Consider the following 16,261-nt stretch of genomic DNA (forward strand, 5'->3'; position numbering starts at 1 on the left):
AATAAAGGCAAAGAAAAGGAAAACAAATAAATAAAAAGAAAAACAAAAGAACAAAGAGGAAAGCAAACGTGAAACTGGTCACAGTTCACCCAGAAGGCCACACGACCGCAGAAACTGGGCAAGTGCCTTTGTCACCTGACTGTATTGTGTGGGGCCGAGCAGCGTAGCTAGAGATAAGTCCGAAACCGTCAGGCGAGCGATGCGCGATCGTAGGAGGAGACGATGTTGGTGGTAACGAGTGCAGTAGAGGAGTATGGGGAATGTTGTAAATAAACCGTCTTTTCTCCCCCTCCCTCTAATTAGTGTTTTTTTTTTCTTTGCGGGAGGGGGGGGGGTTGCGAGCGTCGTCGTTGGAATAAACTACTATGTTTGATATCTGGTTGTGTTTATGTCTATTTGTCCGTATCTCTCGGTTTCTGCACCTTCCTATCCATGACGACGCCATCGCAAATTGTAACTGTTCTTTCTCTCTCTCTCTCTCTTTTCTTTTTTACAGTTCCTAAGTATTTGAAGCAGGTTCTGGTCTCAGACGGTAACTGCGGCTGTACTGCCCAGAATATTTAAGCACCTACATGTACAAACACATCATCTACAGCCAATGGAGGAGATATAATAAAATAAAATATAATTAAATAAATATAATAAAAAATATTTTTGCGCTAGCTAGTTTACCACAACACTCAACCACAGTAATAACATACACATGACGATGACATGATGATGAAAGGGCGTTTTTCACCTCGGGCACAAACGTTTGGTATAGCAACGGAACATGTTCTTTCAGACTCTCATTTTCTCGCGGTTTCCTGCAAGACGTTTATTTTACAATTCCTCCATTAGTCACATTTTGTGGCAGTTCTACTTGGTTCAATTCGTTTCTAATGTTGTAAAGCATTTGGCGAATTTCGTCTCTCTTAAACAGCTGAGCACAACTCTCTCTCTCTCTCTTGGGATAAGCCACTGCTGTTGATCCAAAAGGCGATTTAAACGGTTCAACTTTTACGATGTGCGACGACGACAGTCCCCTTCAAAATATCCTGTCCGATTTCGCTTTTTCTGGATTACGGAAATCCTTCGCGCGCACTTCCTTTTTCAAAAAAAATGTGAACACACATGCGGTGAACAAACATTGTGTCTTCACCAAGCAGTGAACGGACACCGCAAGAGAAGGTATAACTCATCGAGCAAAACCTCGTCATCTGTTGGCACCGTCATCGACCTTCCCCTCCTCCCTCTTTTTATATTACTATACAAAGGGCATTGACGTAATCTGGCAAATATGGCACCCTCTCGCACATAATACACTCAAACACGGGGAATTTAGTCACACGATCCCCCAGCTCAAAGTCCCTTAGAGAAACCTTCCCCATTGGTCGAGGGGCGTTCCACCAATCCGCTACCCTTGATCGCTGGGGACCGGGGTGGGGACCAATCGGCTTGCAGGTCCTGGGAGGGGCCTGGACGCTTCAATGACTCACAAAACGTCAACGCTGTGTCGGGAATTAGTCATAGCATGACGGTTTCATCGGGCGGGGCAAATTAGTGCCCTTCGACAGCCCCCACCCCACCACCCCTCAATATCCCCGCAGGGTGGGGGAGGAAGTAGGGCAAGGTTTTTCTGCACGCTCCAATCATCCCCCGATGATCCACAGATTTTGGGGGACAAATATCCTGAGGGTGGTTATCCCGTCAAAATAGGGTGATACAAACTGCCAGCTTCCTGCGTTCCCCGCGATCTTGTTCACCGGTTTGAAAGGTAAATCAATCAGAAACTCAACTGCGTGTCCTCCCCTGTGTTCCGCAATACATGTCGGAGTGCGGAAATATAATTTGTGTGCTCCTTCATCTTCAGGAAGGTCGAGATAAGACATGAGTTTAGTATTTACTTACGCTTCTTCGTCATTTGTTTAATTTAATTTTTTCTTTCAACTTGTAATTGGAGTAGATTTATTTACATGTTACTCATTTTACAAGACCTTATTCCACGCCTCGACATCATTGTACAAATTACTCCACAGATTAGATTAGATTAAAAGAAAAATGAAACGTTACGTTATCGAAATGTTACTGTCTCGACAGGGTCTGGTCTCCTACCTCCAATACATGGAGACTTGGGGAATGCTGAGTTACAGTCACAATGGAAAGTGCTTGAGCGAATTCGATCATCAGTGCTATAAAATGTTATAAACGCGTTCGAAGACATGCCTACGTTGTCTCCAGCTCAAACTTCTAAATTAGATCTGTGAGAGAGTTACAGTCGTCACTTAGTATAATTATAAGAAACACTTTCGTGTGTTACAGAGAAGAAGGTAGCTAGAGTTTCAGCTTTAGAGTAATAAGACGCGAGTACGAAGGAACAAAGATGGCCACTAATAAAACTCATCGTGTTTTTTTCATTTCCGGAATTTATTTTGTCAAGCAACTATTTGCAATGCTGCGTCGCAAGTCGTATACGATCTGGTTACGTACATGCTTCATGTAGCCCCAGTGTAAGGAATAGAAAGCCGGCTCTTTGTCCTGCTAACCTTTCCTTTTCCTCCTTTTCTCTGTTAATAAACATGCCCCCCCCCCCCCTGTAAACAACGGTTCCTCGAGTCCTTTTCTTTTCATTTTAACGCAGATACCATGAAGCAGATGAGCCGCACTAAATGTGGTTTGTATGCAATGCACGTATGTGCAATAAGCAATTTCTATGCAATTTGTGCTCCTTTCGTGTCAAATAATGCAAGTGTCACAAAAACGCGTGCGCCCAACGCTTTCCACAGACCGGTGGACCTGAAGTGTGTCATGCGGTCAAGTCCTCCTTTTCAAGCCGTACACAAAAAATAACAAAAATAGTGAACCTAAACACTTTTTGTGCGAAATTGTGTTTTCGTTCGAGACCTCCCCCCCCCCCCCCCCCCTCCTTCCTGAAAAATCTGAGAACACCCCTACCACGTTATGAAAAAACGAAGAGTGAGGCCTTCTTCTTTATTAAGCAAGTCTACATTTTCTCAGGTGCAATGTGTTTGAGGTGCAGTTTGCGAGCAGAGTTCGAGGTAACTCGTTACTGTAACTAAGTTCTTTTTTTTTTTTTTTTTGTAACTTGTAACTTAATTCGGTACTTTTGCGCCGTGGTAACTTTCAGAGGAACTCGTTTTTTTTTCAGGGAACTTTGCAAAAGTAACTTAAGCTAAGTTCCAAGTTACTTTTAACTCGCTTTTCACTCACGTCCACATATTTCCTTGCTTTCTCTCCGGTTTCTTCATGGTATTTTTTTGCCATAAAACGTGATATTCAATGAGTGACAGTATTTTATCCAGGAAGTAAGAACAGCTGCCATTGAAATGAAGCTGAACCATTGTGCGCCCACAAGGAGTAAGATGCAAAGCGTTCGAATAGACCTCTACCAGAGAAATGTCATCATGACATTGGTAGACAGGCTGATTGGTAGACAGGGTTCCACGAACGGGCACTTGTTCGCTGCCTCCCATTGAAAGAAAAGTAGTACCGAGGGTCGCGTCCCTTTAAAGGAGCATGGAAATGATCGGAATAAAATATGACGGGAGAAGTAGAAATTACGATTCTGAGCCCTGTGATACATATTCCCACAAAAAGTTTGAGCGTAGCGCGCAATCCTGGAGCGCGAGGGAGCTTTGAATCTCGCGGCAGAAATGCCCCCTCACTCGGCTGCCAGCCGCTGACGTCATATGGCCGCGCCGTCTTTTTCTTCCTTTTTTGCGTTTTCTCCGGCGTCGCGGCGCCGGCAAGCCGACCGAGCAGGAAGCGTTGTTGTTCGTCGGACGTCGTGGAAAGGACAGGTGATGAACTGAACACTCTTTAGAAGACACGTCTGCTCTTCTTGACGAAACGTTTTATGGAGCCTAAGCTCCGCCAGCTGGTAAGTGATGCTGCTAGGTGTGAACGAACACTCGGATTGAAATATAGTGCTTCTTCTTGGTTACAAATACATAGTGATGAAGACGCGGCGCAGTGACCAGTGTTTTCACTTGAAGAGGTCGTCGACTATCATGACTTCTCCGTGTTGTGGGCACTATGGGCTCTGAACCGCATGGACACTGGCATCGCCGAGGCGAAAGAGCGGACCGATGAATGCATAGCTGTGTAACATTGCGCTTACCATATCTTACTGATACCAGGAGCGCAACGTCTCTACCAGCACAACAACATGGATACCAAAACAATGTCAGTAGAATTCATCTGCTAGCGATCTATGGGAAACCCCAAAACACATGACCAAATAAGCATTTTCTTTTTTGAATGGTCATACTCAGCATACAACAATGGCATATGGAATAAATCTCCAACTGACAGGAATGTATTTAGTCGTATCATATATATGCTGCACACACAGGCACAATACTGTTCAGTAACTAACGACACCACAGCACAATCGGAACAGAAACCACAACCGCGCACGATCCACCTCAACCCGGGCCGTCGCGGCAACACAGAGGCCTAGCCACACCTTTTACACTGCCCGCAGTCTTGTTTTTATGCAAAACGTACGAGACAAATCATGTATGAACGCAAGTGAATGCCAAACGCAAATAAATAGCAACAGCGTCTCAGTCGGTAAGTCGCCACTGGGGGCTTAATCACTTCATCGTCGTTACGGTCGTTACAAGCTAACGAGTGGTGGGAAATTCAAAAAGGTGGGCACGTGACACATTGCGCGTGACGTGTACCACGGCCTTCACGTATCGCGCGAAGAGCGCCGTGCACGTGTTTTATCACGTGGCCACCTTTTTAAATTTCCCGCCACTCGTTAGCTTGTAACGACCGTAACGACGATGAAGCGACTAAGCCCCCACAGCTAGCAGACGATTCTGGCGGGGAGCGGACGCTTCCGGCAGCCAATGAAGTGGTCGGCCGCCTGAGGTCACCACACGCCAGACTCTGCTTGGGGGGACTGTCGCCGCGGAGCGCATTCTTGCAAACTAATTTTCTCAGGAAATTCGCGCTTTTCGAAGGAAATATTTTGCGTGACAGTTTATGAAGTATGTTCATATCAAGCGGTGAAAAAATATATGTTCCAAATGATTTCCAGGCTCCTTTAAGGGACCATATCGTAATCTCCTCAAGACCGTGGCTTTCGGGCGCGACCTTGTTCACCTCTAACTTCGAGCGTAGTTCAATTCTACCAAATTTTGGCGCTGTCGTACACTATGACGTCATTTGTTTACAAACAGGGAGAGGTCTATTGTTGGACATAAACGAAAACGATCTAAGCGTGTTGCGCTCCTCCGCAGGCAACTCAAGGTCTAACTCAACTGCTAACGCGCGCTGCACCTGCGTAATGCTATTTTGTGTCCGAAGTAACTTGGAAGTAACTCGTTCTTTTTTTTTTCAAGTAACTCCGTAACTGCGAGTTACATTTCAGGATGAAGAACTTCGTTACTAACTTAGTTACATTTTGCACACGGTAACTTAACTGGTAACGAGTTCTTTTTGACGGGTAACTTCCCAATCTATGTTTGCGAGCAACTCTCGAACTGCCCCTTTTGCGTCGGAGGAGATGTCGCCTTACACATGAGAGCTCGTGTTTAACAAAGAAGATGCGTCACACCCCACCTGCGGAACCCCCCCCCCCCCTCAAACCTAAGATGGCAAACTTGGGCAAATCCCTGTATCCGTCCGTCCGTCCATGACGGTCTCCTGTAAAGCGTGCTTTCACTGCACGGGCGTAGTGTTCGCAGGAGAAGCTACGAAGCAGTACGTCTCTCCCCGGCTCTCTTAGTAGTCAGACGCATACCTCCGCAAAACTCACTCATGAGCATGCCCATTCATGCTCAACGTGGCGAATGAGTTGAGCACGAGTGAGCAAACGGAGAGCTGTAGTGAGCACCTGAGCGGTAACGAAAGTGTCTGGATTACCACGGGTGCTATATAGATCAGCCGGACAAGTGCCACTTGTGGTGGCGCGACATGACTGAGAAGAAAATGCGCGAGAGCACGATTGCAATCTGGCATGTACCAGCTGTTCCGTGAGTTCTCTGGCTGTTGCAGACATGTCTGTTCCTGCCATAGCCTTGTATTAAAGAGGTTTGTTGAGCCCATCCTATACGGTTATCTCACCACTAAGTGGGTCCCTCCCCACGATCATCCTAATCATCATGAGAGCCCGTTAAGTCATACTCGATATCCTGAACAGTTTACAATGGCTGAAGACGAACATTGGCGAAGGGCGGCCTCATGGCGAAAGCGCATGCAACTGCTGTTCAGAATATTTTATTAACATGATTATCTAAGTACACAAGTAACTGCTCAGATTACAATTTGCTTTTAACTAACACAATAGCAACGTAGATGTTCTGCGTGCAAACCATCGTTACAAGAATGTCCAACTGCTAAAAATATGTACGGTCTACCATTCGTATGTACACATATCAGCCAAAATTCGACTGAAAAATTGGTTGTGATTGTTTACAGTATTTACATAATCTGAATCCCTCGTTAGAAAACACTGCTACACGGCGGAACGTGGCGTACCTGACAAAATACGCGCTCATGAGCATGCTAACTTATACTTACTCATGCTCAATGCGACGAATGAGTTGAGTATGGCGCGCAAACGGAGAGTGAGAGGGGAGTGAGTGAGCATGACTGAGCAAACAAGGAGCTGCGCTAGAGATGGCGGAACAGGAGTCACAGACTCAGACGTAATGCTGTTTAGCTGTTGCAATAGAGTGCGATGGTAGTGAAGCTTCGGGTAACGCTTTGTAATTTAAAATGAAGGCAGAAGCACAGCCGTTAAGACGGCAGCGAGTAAATGAGGAGGCCTACGTCACTTCCGCCGTCACAGGCCTATTGTCTGCGTCATCAGTTCGAACGCCAACGAAACTCAAGTAGTCACAGAGCAACAAACAGGTGTCGTGGAGTTCAGGTGGCGGTAACTCCTGCCAAACGCGCGGGCTACTTTGTCGTACTGAATAAAGCGTGGGTCTGGGAAGGGGGAAAAACGACGACAGGACACAAACTTCGCTATCCGAACTGTACAGACTGAAAAACAATAACAACAGGTAGATTAATGATAATGAATGGGGAAATTCGCCACATGAGGTGCGGTGTGGTGAGGTAAGGTACAAACAGAAGTTCCCAGGAGCGTGCAAAAAAAAAAAAAAGATCTATTAGTGGAACCTCCTTGCAACGAACTCAATGTGACCGGGAAAAGCGGAAGTGCCACAGAAGGAGTGACAGTATAGCTTTGGAAGAGTGCGGAAACAACCTGGGGGCTTTCAAACAGGTATTCAAGCTCCGAGCAGCTACCGGGCATTTGGTGGGATGACCAACAGACCTCTGCATTGGTCTCCAACTCTGCAACGAAGTCACTTTTCTCGCGATACATCGTTGCGTCAGGGTATCGTTGCCATTTCACAGGATATCCGCACGAGCGACTTTATGAGGTATCGACGGAGATGTGAGCGCGAAAATAGCAACGTCACATTTATTTGAGTGCACGTGACCATCTGGGCTTCACGTCACGTCTTCTCGCGTATTACAGCCCCCCGGGAAGATAATATCCGCTCGCTACAGAATGGGGTTTATTCACTGATGTCACCTCGCTTGCATACTTTAGGTCCCTCGAAATTATGTTCCCGCATTCGTTCGCTGCCATATGCTTTTTTGGATTACTACTAACGTCGAAAACATCTCAATTACTTGAATATGCTACAAATCACACGGCACAAGAACTTCGAAACACCAAATATACGGTGAGTGGGATATGGGTAACTGCTTCGATGGGGCCTACAATATGGCGGCCGATGGCAGCACATCCGCCTGCTAGCGACATGCAGTGGCGGTCTTCCACGGATGACGTCATGTGAATAAACCCTATACTTCTCTTTCCGCTGCTTGTCTGCAAGTATCACCGCCTTGAGCGCCCTCCGCAATTCCTAACAAATCTTCTGTCGTTTCTTCCAGGCGCCGTTCCGATGCTCTTGGCATTGCTTCCGCGATCTCTTCTTGGCACGTGCTTTCCTCCCCGCACTCCTCCGCAGACATCTCGTCCGATAAAGTCGCTCGTGCGGTTACTCCTTCCGCGACATGTCTTTATTCTTCTATTTGATCGCGAGCCAGCATTCTCAGTCAAACTGTCCGTTCCGCATCGCCAGATGACGTTGATGCAGTCAATGACGTCATTGCTGACGCAAACACGTCACTTGTGTTACAGTTGCCCACCCAGACGACCAAGCACTTAAAACAATGAGCTTCGGGTGATGATAACAATTAAATGTAGTTTGTTCGTATTTAGCGAAACTTTAGTAGGTGAAAGATGAAAGTCACTGAAAAGGTTAGCCAGCTGTAGGGATCGAACCCACATCTTCTGGATTGCCGGTTTTGAGGCTTTGTGTGTATCTGTCCCCTCTATGTTGTTCCAGCCTCAGAACATCAGTTTATCTCTTGTTTAGTAGGTGCATTGTTTTGGAAAAGCTCCGCACTGGTTATGAGTTATGGGTGAGGAGCAACAAAAAGCACTAGCCAACGTTTTGTGTGATTGCTTGTTCCTGTTTAGCTGTTGTTTGGCACGTAGTGGTAGTTATCTCTAACCTTGTAGTATCTACTTGAGTGAGGGGAAACATCCTGACCAGCAGTGTAGCCGAAGATACTCTCCCCTACTGTTCCCCATATTACTTTCGGTTCATCTTAGTTTCAATAAAGCGTAGTGATAAGAAACGAAGTAGTAGACTTTAGTTTTTTTTACGAATGACTGGGGTTGCAATTCAGCTAAGCGTTAGAACTGTGAGATGCGGAGTAAACCTTAAAAGCAGTAGCAGCATACTTGGGCTGATGCCTTGCTGTTGTACATAATGCACTTTCTTTTTATTAGTATTGCGGTATATACTTTCAGTTTTGCTGTTGCATGTTCTGTTGCGGCTGTGGCTGTCTTGTGAGCGGACAGACATTTCGTCACGTGGTTTCTCCAAACTTTGCCCTCTCCCCTACTGTCGTAGTGTAACGCACGCGGGTGAAGCGATTCTTGCTATTTTCACGCAGCACCAAGGAAATGTTAGAAATGGTGTAAATGCGTTTCGAACGCATTACTCTTTTCTTTTTTTCGTTCTGTTTTTCTTTCCCTTCACGTCTGTTACTCTTCAGATTCGATCTATCCATCACTATGCTACCGTTCTATCTATCAATAACCTGCGTAAAGAGAAAAACTGAAATTCGTTTATGTCGACGTCAAGGTGTCGTGGTATGCGGTCGCGATGAGAGGAACCCACAGGTGGCGTTACCTGTCAACCCCAGCAGCACAACAGCTTGTCCCAATACTGGCCCAATATTCGGCTGCCATTGCCAATATTGGTCCAATATTGCGCCAAGATGTTGTGCTGCTTGCGGGAAAGGAAAAAGAAAGCGGGGAACAAGTACAGCTTCTATAGTCCTCTATATAGATTGCACTTATTCACACCCAACATTAGATCCCTTACCCTGAGATATGTTTGCCCCTTTAATCCGAACGGCATCGAAAAGTCAGGCAAAGTGTAAAGCAAAGCCGTAGTGCTCGGTAACCCTTGGCGCCGGTTTTTCTGTCTGTCCGACACTCCCAACACAAGCTCTTGCAACGGCTATATAGGCTACAGCCTGTCAGTCGTCTAAATCTGCTAGCCACCAACGGGGCTGCACAGGTGTCTGCAGCTCGTAACTTTATGCAGCAACTGTGTCTCTCACGGCTGCAGATCGTGAACATTGATGCAATTTTGTGCTTTCTGCTCGACGTGGACGTGTCAATGTTCTCACAAAATTTACGGGCGCAGCTGGCAGATCCAGCTGCTTTCACCCATTTGTCGGCTGACATAATATATCCGCGTTACTGACCTTTTCATTCGTCCTGTGATACACATTATTAAAAGAGAACTTCGCCGCATAACATGCTCCAAGCCAACGATCGTCCCGATTGACGTCGTTCTCGGCCCTGATTCATTGAAAACGGGAGGCATACGCCTTTTTGTGACACTTACGTAGTGACGTTAATTGTCACAGGTGGTGATGGTAACAGCTTGCCGTTGTTGGCCTCGCAGCTATGGGCATCGTACGACTATAGCTGAAGATGATGATGAGACGACGATGATGACTAGATGATGGGGAGTGAAGTATAGGCAGGCTCGATGGTTTTGTGTGTCATCCAATTAGAAACACGAATTGGGCAGCCTCGTTACGCAAAGAAAGAGTCTTATATTCTGGGCCCTCATGCGTCTCGCGGTTCCGCTGGGGTGTAAAATGGCGCGTATAATTGTCAGAGGGGGGGCGTACGCCCCGTGTTTTCCACAGATCATGAGCGATAACGGTATCATATATTCTATGGAGTTGCTGGCCTTCAACGTGATATGTGGTGAAGTTATGTTCTAAGAATTCAGAACTAAGAATGTCGTTATGGGGGGAGTCCATCCTCCCATGTTCAATGGAAAAGTGCGTTTACATTGGCCCGTCTTCCAGTCCTCAATAGAAGTGAAATGAAAAGTCTACGATAAATACGATCATATCACCTTCATCCCAATATCATTCAGTGTGTCCACAGAAATGTCTGTGGGGACTTGCTATACAAAAGCACCGAATGCAAGTAAAGACTTCTGACCCCTTGTCGCTTTGAACCACGACCTACTGGATTATAGCGACCATGTCATAGGCACCCCTTCCCGGCGCCGCATTTGGAAGCTAGCGGTGGCGCTACTCATCGGTACCGGTTATTGCTTCCTCAATTTCTGCAATACTTTGTACTTCAGCTCTCCTTAGTATTTTTGTACAAGCAGTGGATGTCCCACGAGAGATGCTTCTTTCTAAAGTTGATTATCATCATCATTCTACACGTTTTCATAGGAGCTGTTGCTGCCGTCTGCTACGGTAGTCGTACGTCCGCTTCTGCGCCTTCAAAATTCAAATTTCCATTGTCCAATCATGACGTAGATCTCGCGGGCCGATGAGTAGCGCCCCTAGCGGATCCTGCGGACGGGCTCCTCACAGGGGTTGCCGATTGCTCCTCACAGAGATTGCCGAACGACCATGACATGGTCGTTATAATCTAGTAGTTTGAACACAAGGAATACTATAGCTTACAACGATTTAAACAAATCATAACGCGGTTCGTAACGCGATTCGTAATGACGAGAGTATACGAAATCCGGAGAACGCCAGGATGCGTGCCACGTGTATTCAGACGATTTTTCTTTGTGGAAAAAATTACACCAATCTTTGCCCACTTCTGTTTACGGCTTGCAGACTTAGAGGTTTGCAAGGCTGTTCCAATTTTCGAGGAAAGGTGACAAAGTTGGCGTCGCTCCTGGATCATGCAGCAACAACGAAATGTTATCATATATGCGCTGTGCACATACTTTCGTTGGAATAGGCCCCTCCCTGTTTGTAAACAAATGACGTCATTAGTGTTCGACAGCACCACCAATTTGGTAGAGTTGAACTACGCTCGAAGCTAGGGGCGAACAAGGTCGCGACCGAAAGCCACGGCCTTCAGGGGATTACGATGGTCTCTGAACGGGACGCGACCCTCTGTCCTACTTTTCATTCAGTAGGAGGCAGCGAACAAGTGCCCATTCGTGGAACCCAGCCCTCCCCTTCCGATTTGTTTCGGTTTCAGTCTGTCTACTAACGTCATGATGACGTTTCTCGGGTAGAGATGTATTGTGCGCGGATAGGCATAAAATTGCTGAAGAGGAGGGATATGTTTATTTGGATGAGTAATGGATGAAGGGAAAGGTGAGCTGGAGAGATCGTTGCTGCAACATAGTCTGACATTCAAGATATATTTTATATGGGAAACTATAGCAGGTAAATTTCGATTAGATGAAACATAAAATTTCCATCATTGACTCCAGTAGTGTCCCGTGAAATATTACGGTTGCAGATTCTCTTCGAAAACAAAGCCATACGGCAAAAGCAGCATGTACGCGTTATGTGTGTAGCGTATTATGTGGCAAAATTCTGTTTTTAGAGTTTTTAGAGAGGGTAGGAAAATTTGGTGATCGGTATTAACATGGGCACCTGGATGCAGCAGCAGAAGTAGTATCATTATTGTGGTACCTCCAGAATTTTCTGTGGGATGTGAGAGAAAACTCACTATAACGCAGAGCGTCGATAAATCGCGCCATGGTACCGCACTAGAGCAGCCTATGCGCGGCGCAGGCTGCGATCTCAATGCCGGCGCGGCTCGCGGCGCAGTATTAGACCACGTGACTGCTAGAGCATAACACCGGCTATCTGTGTTGCATCTTACCGCAGAAAGTGGTCACGGAACGACCAAGGAAACGACCTCTCACTGCTGAAGGACAGGGGATCGAACAGAAGAGGAAACACGTCAAGACGTAGTGAGGGAAACGAGAGCGATGTCTTATACCCCTGTCACACGGCAAACTGAATGGCATTCCCAGCGAATGACAGTCGCACCCACTGTGATCGAGCTACACGAAGAAACAGAATGTCATTCGTACATGATGTCTCTGTCAATAATTAAGGCACCAGGGCCGAATCATTATACATGCACATCTTTCTTTGCTCGAAACTAGTGAAGCATTAGATTAGTTCCCAAAATCGTTGCTTTTTCAAAGTCACTTAATTGACTAAGTACCACAAGGAAAGACAACTAGGAAGCCTATCTGCACCGCACTTGGCAACGTGGCGACTGGAAGCGAGGGCAGTTCTCTGAAAAACAGCGTTAAACAGCTTCCCTCCTTCTTCGTGATAAAATATTGGAGTAACACTTTTCATTCGTCTTTCATTTCTTCAAACGGTTTATTATTGTTGTTTTTGCCACCTCTCTACTGTGAGGTTACGCTGTCGGTGCGAGGGGGAAAAGCGAATGAGTTACCCGAACTCACGCGCTGGGCGAATATCATTCGCATGTATTGCCATTTGGTTTAACCGTGTGACACGAAACGAATGTCATTCAGTGCGAATGTCATTCGCTGGGAATGACATTCAATTTGCCGTGTGACAGGGGATCGTCCTGGGGCTTATCGACAAGGCCAGAGAGATGAAGAACGCACCAAGCACGTTGCTGCAGAAGAAAAGCGGAGAGCAACTAGGCAGGTAGGGACGATCCCGCGTCGTACGTGGGAGCGGATCTTCAGTTTCAACGGCAATTCGTGAGCGATCCATTTGGAGCACCGTATTCAGTATGTGATCGTTTCGTGGTCCGCCAATGATGTAGCGAGTAGAGCGGGCGTCTGTGCTCAGTGAAGCATTCCCAGGATTGTAAATTATCCGAGCACTTTCTTAGCAGTTCAGTGAATCAGCAGCAATGTCATCGCATTACTCTCTTTACCATGATCCTCTTTACTATATCCAAGTAGCCGCACGATATAGGGCCAGGAGTGGGTTGCTGAAAGCTCCAAGGTTTACTTTATTTTACTAATTTATTAACTAACTAACTAACTAACTAGGGTCAGGAACAAGGGGGCGTATTTAACCTCCCGAACATTAAAACAAATTACGTTCGCACACAAACATATTTTTGTTCCTTTCTGCGCACGAATGGAATTGTCTGACTCCACAAATTAAGAAAGATACTAATTTATCATCATTTAAAAGAAAAGTCAAAATGTTTTTTAATTGCCAACGTTTTGTGATTTGATTATTTAGCTATACTTTTGCGAGTTTCTGTCACGTACTGTATTTGTCATAGGGTGAACAAAAACTGATGCCCTTTGGAATGTATCGTTTTTGTGATATGGTGTATAGACCTTGCTAAATAGTAATATTAATGCTCATGTTTGTAATAGCCCTTATGTGCTCATTAGGAAGGGGACTTTAACAGAAAGTGCTTCCCTCTGTCTCCTCCACCCTATGTAACTGTGTATTCAATGTGTCTGAAAATAAAATAACTCAATCAAGCAGTCAATCAATTACGCCTCGGTGCGTCGGCAAAGAGGCTGACAGTTTCTTTTCCTTTTTTTTTTTTTTTTTTTTTGCTAATTTTGCTAGTTACCTCTACGCGTGAAAGTGTGAAAGGTTTGCACTCGAACTTGAATATTCGCAGAAGACACATTTTCTTCCACAGGCACGGCAGACTCCTATTGTTTGAAGTGTCGTGCTTGTCAATCTGTCCTTCCAGTTCCAGTGAGTTGGGTAGCAATTAATTACGCATGCAGGAGCTCGGGAACCAGCGTGTGGAGAAGGAGCAGACTGCGACGTAAGCACGAGCGATCCCGTTTCTGCAAAGGCATTAGCGTATGACCCTCTTTAAAGGAGCATCTTCTATATCTTCCTCGCTTGCGATGGATTGCCCGACAACTATAGCAGGCGTCCTTGCTCGAGAAGGATTATCGCAGCTGATGTGGTAGCGCGCGAGAGAGGAGTTTGATCTGTACACCTTCTGCAACCTGCAGACTCTCAACGCATTCAGAGAGCTGTAACTGAACGAGCGAAGAGTCCCCCGCAAATGGCGCCGCGCCGTGCCCGTTGTAGACGCCTCTTCAGTGGCAAGGGCTCGGACCGCTGCTCATGCTGATGCTGCGTCTCACGGAGCGTGTAGCGTCTCGTCAGCAGATTGCACCGGCGCACCGCTCGAGTCTCACTTCACATGGCTTTTTTATTTTTATTTTATTTTTATTTTTAGTGTATAAATTGAAATGCCCAATAACGGTGTTCGCCGAAAATAACAATCTGGAATTCGGTGTCACTTCACTTTTTTTTTTTTTTTTGAACCACACAACTGAAGCGTGGTGTATCTTGCTATCTACGCAGTCGTGCTCGAGTGCTTGGGTGACTTCTGCGAGCGGAAGTCAATCTGCTACTTGGAGTAAAAAGAAGCGACAGCCTTCGTCTAACTAATGAATGCCAGGCCTCTTAGCTAACTTCGCGGAAACATATCTACATAAAACGTTGCTTAAGGATATTAGAGCGTCGCTAGGAAATGGGAGCCGTGGCTCATCGCTTTTACACGCTGAAAAGATTAGAACTTCCCACCAAACAAACGTTGTGACTAAGTTCCGATGTCTCCTGAACAGTCAAATTTTTCCGCTGTCCGCATCATTTATCATCCCATACCAGTTTGTTTATTTCGACGTCTCTTGTAGCGAAGAATGGGAACGATATTGTTTCATAGGAGCTAAACATATGTTACGTCGAAGACTATTCCTGGAATGATGTAATTACTCATACGAGTTGTCGAGATTCTTTCCGGAACCGTCGCCATTTTGCAAGTGGGCTTCACCTCAAGCTTTGCTAGCGTTAGCTGCAGCGCGCTTTAAGAAACTATCATACCAACAGCTTTACCTCTGCGCTTTGTTTTGTGTGAAGCGTCGTCTGCAAACGGCAGAAACGATCTATAAAGGAATCTTCTAACTCCTCTTTTTTTTCTTTTTTTCTTTTCTTTTTTCTAAAATTAAGAATCTAGAATTTTCTAATTAATCCTAAAGTGATCATACTTTGCCTTCGCGTGCGAACATATAACAATTTATGTTTCCACTTTTTATGCAAAACGCATTTTTTCGTAAATAGTACAGATTCTTCCGAGGCGTAACATGACGCACGCTCACTTGATCAGCTGTGGAACAGGGATTCCCCGACTCCACCCTGGTTTTTTGCAACAGCCCCCTAGCATTTCTGAGATTGGGGCCCGTACAGCTCGGCTACCGATACAAAAAACCACAAACATGGAACCCCTTGGAAGCTCAGCGCCCCTCAGAGGTCGATTTCTGGGGAAACCGCTGCAGCTGAAGCCGGCGCTTGATTGGCTTCTGAGGTGTGAGGTGAAGCCAACTTTCTTTTAGTATGACAGGTTCGTAAAGGGCGCTTCACCCAACGCTTGCGAATGTGACGTGAAGCCCACTTGCTGTTAGGATGACAGCTTTGTGAAGGGCACTCCACCGAACTCCTGCAAGTGTGAAGTGTAAAGCCCACCTGCCGTTGCATGACAGTTTCACAAAGGACGCTTCACCCAATGCTTGCGAATGTGAGATGAAGCCCACTTGCTGTTGGAATGATGGTTTCGAAAAGGGGTGCGCTTCACCAAACTCTTGCAAGTGTGAGGTGAACTAGCATGAGCGTTCCTAGGATTTTTTCCCGTGTGTGTGTGGGGGGGGGGGGAGGGAGAGGGGTTAAACGAACTTACACTTCAAAACCTCTAATATGCAGCAGATCTGGTGGGTATAAGGTTCAGATTATGTGACATCTGAGTAAAAATCATGACGAACTGTGTGTAAAGTGAGCAATTTCCACAGGTGACCTTGGTGCTCCAGGGGGGGGGGGGGGGGGGGGGCAGCTCATTTGCCCGTTTCTCGGTACGTCCATGAGGTGAAGCCCACTT

This window comes from Ornithodoros turicata, chromosome 6 (assembly GCF_037126465.1).
Source record: "Ornithodoros turicata isolate Travis chromosome 6, ASM3712646v1, whole genome shotgun sequence".
In the NCBI taxonomy this organism is placed as follows: Eukaryota; Metazoa; Arthropoda; class Arachnida; order Ixodida; family Argasidae; genus Ornithodoros; species Ornithodoros turicata.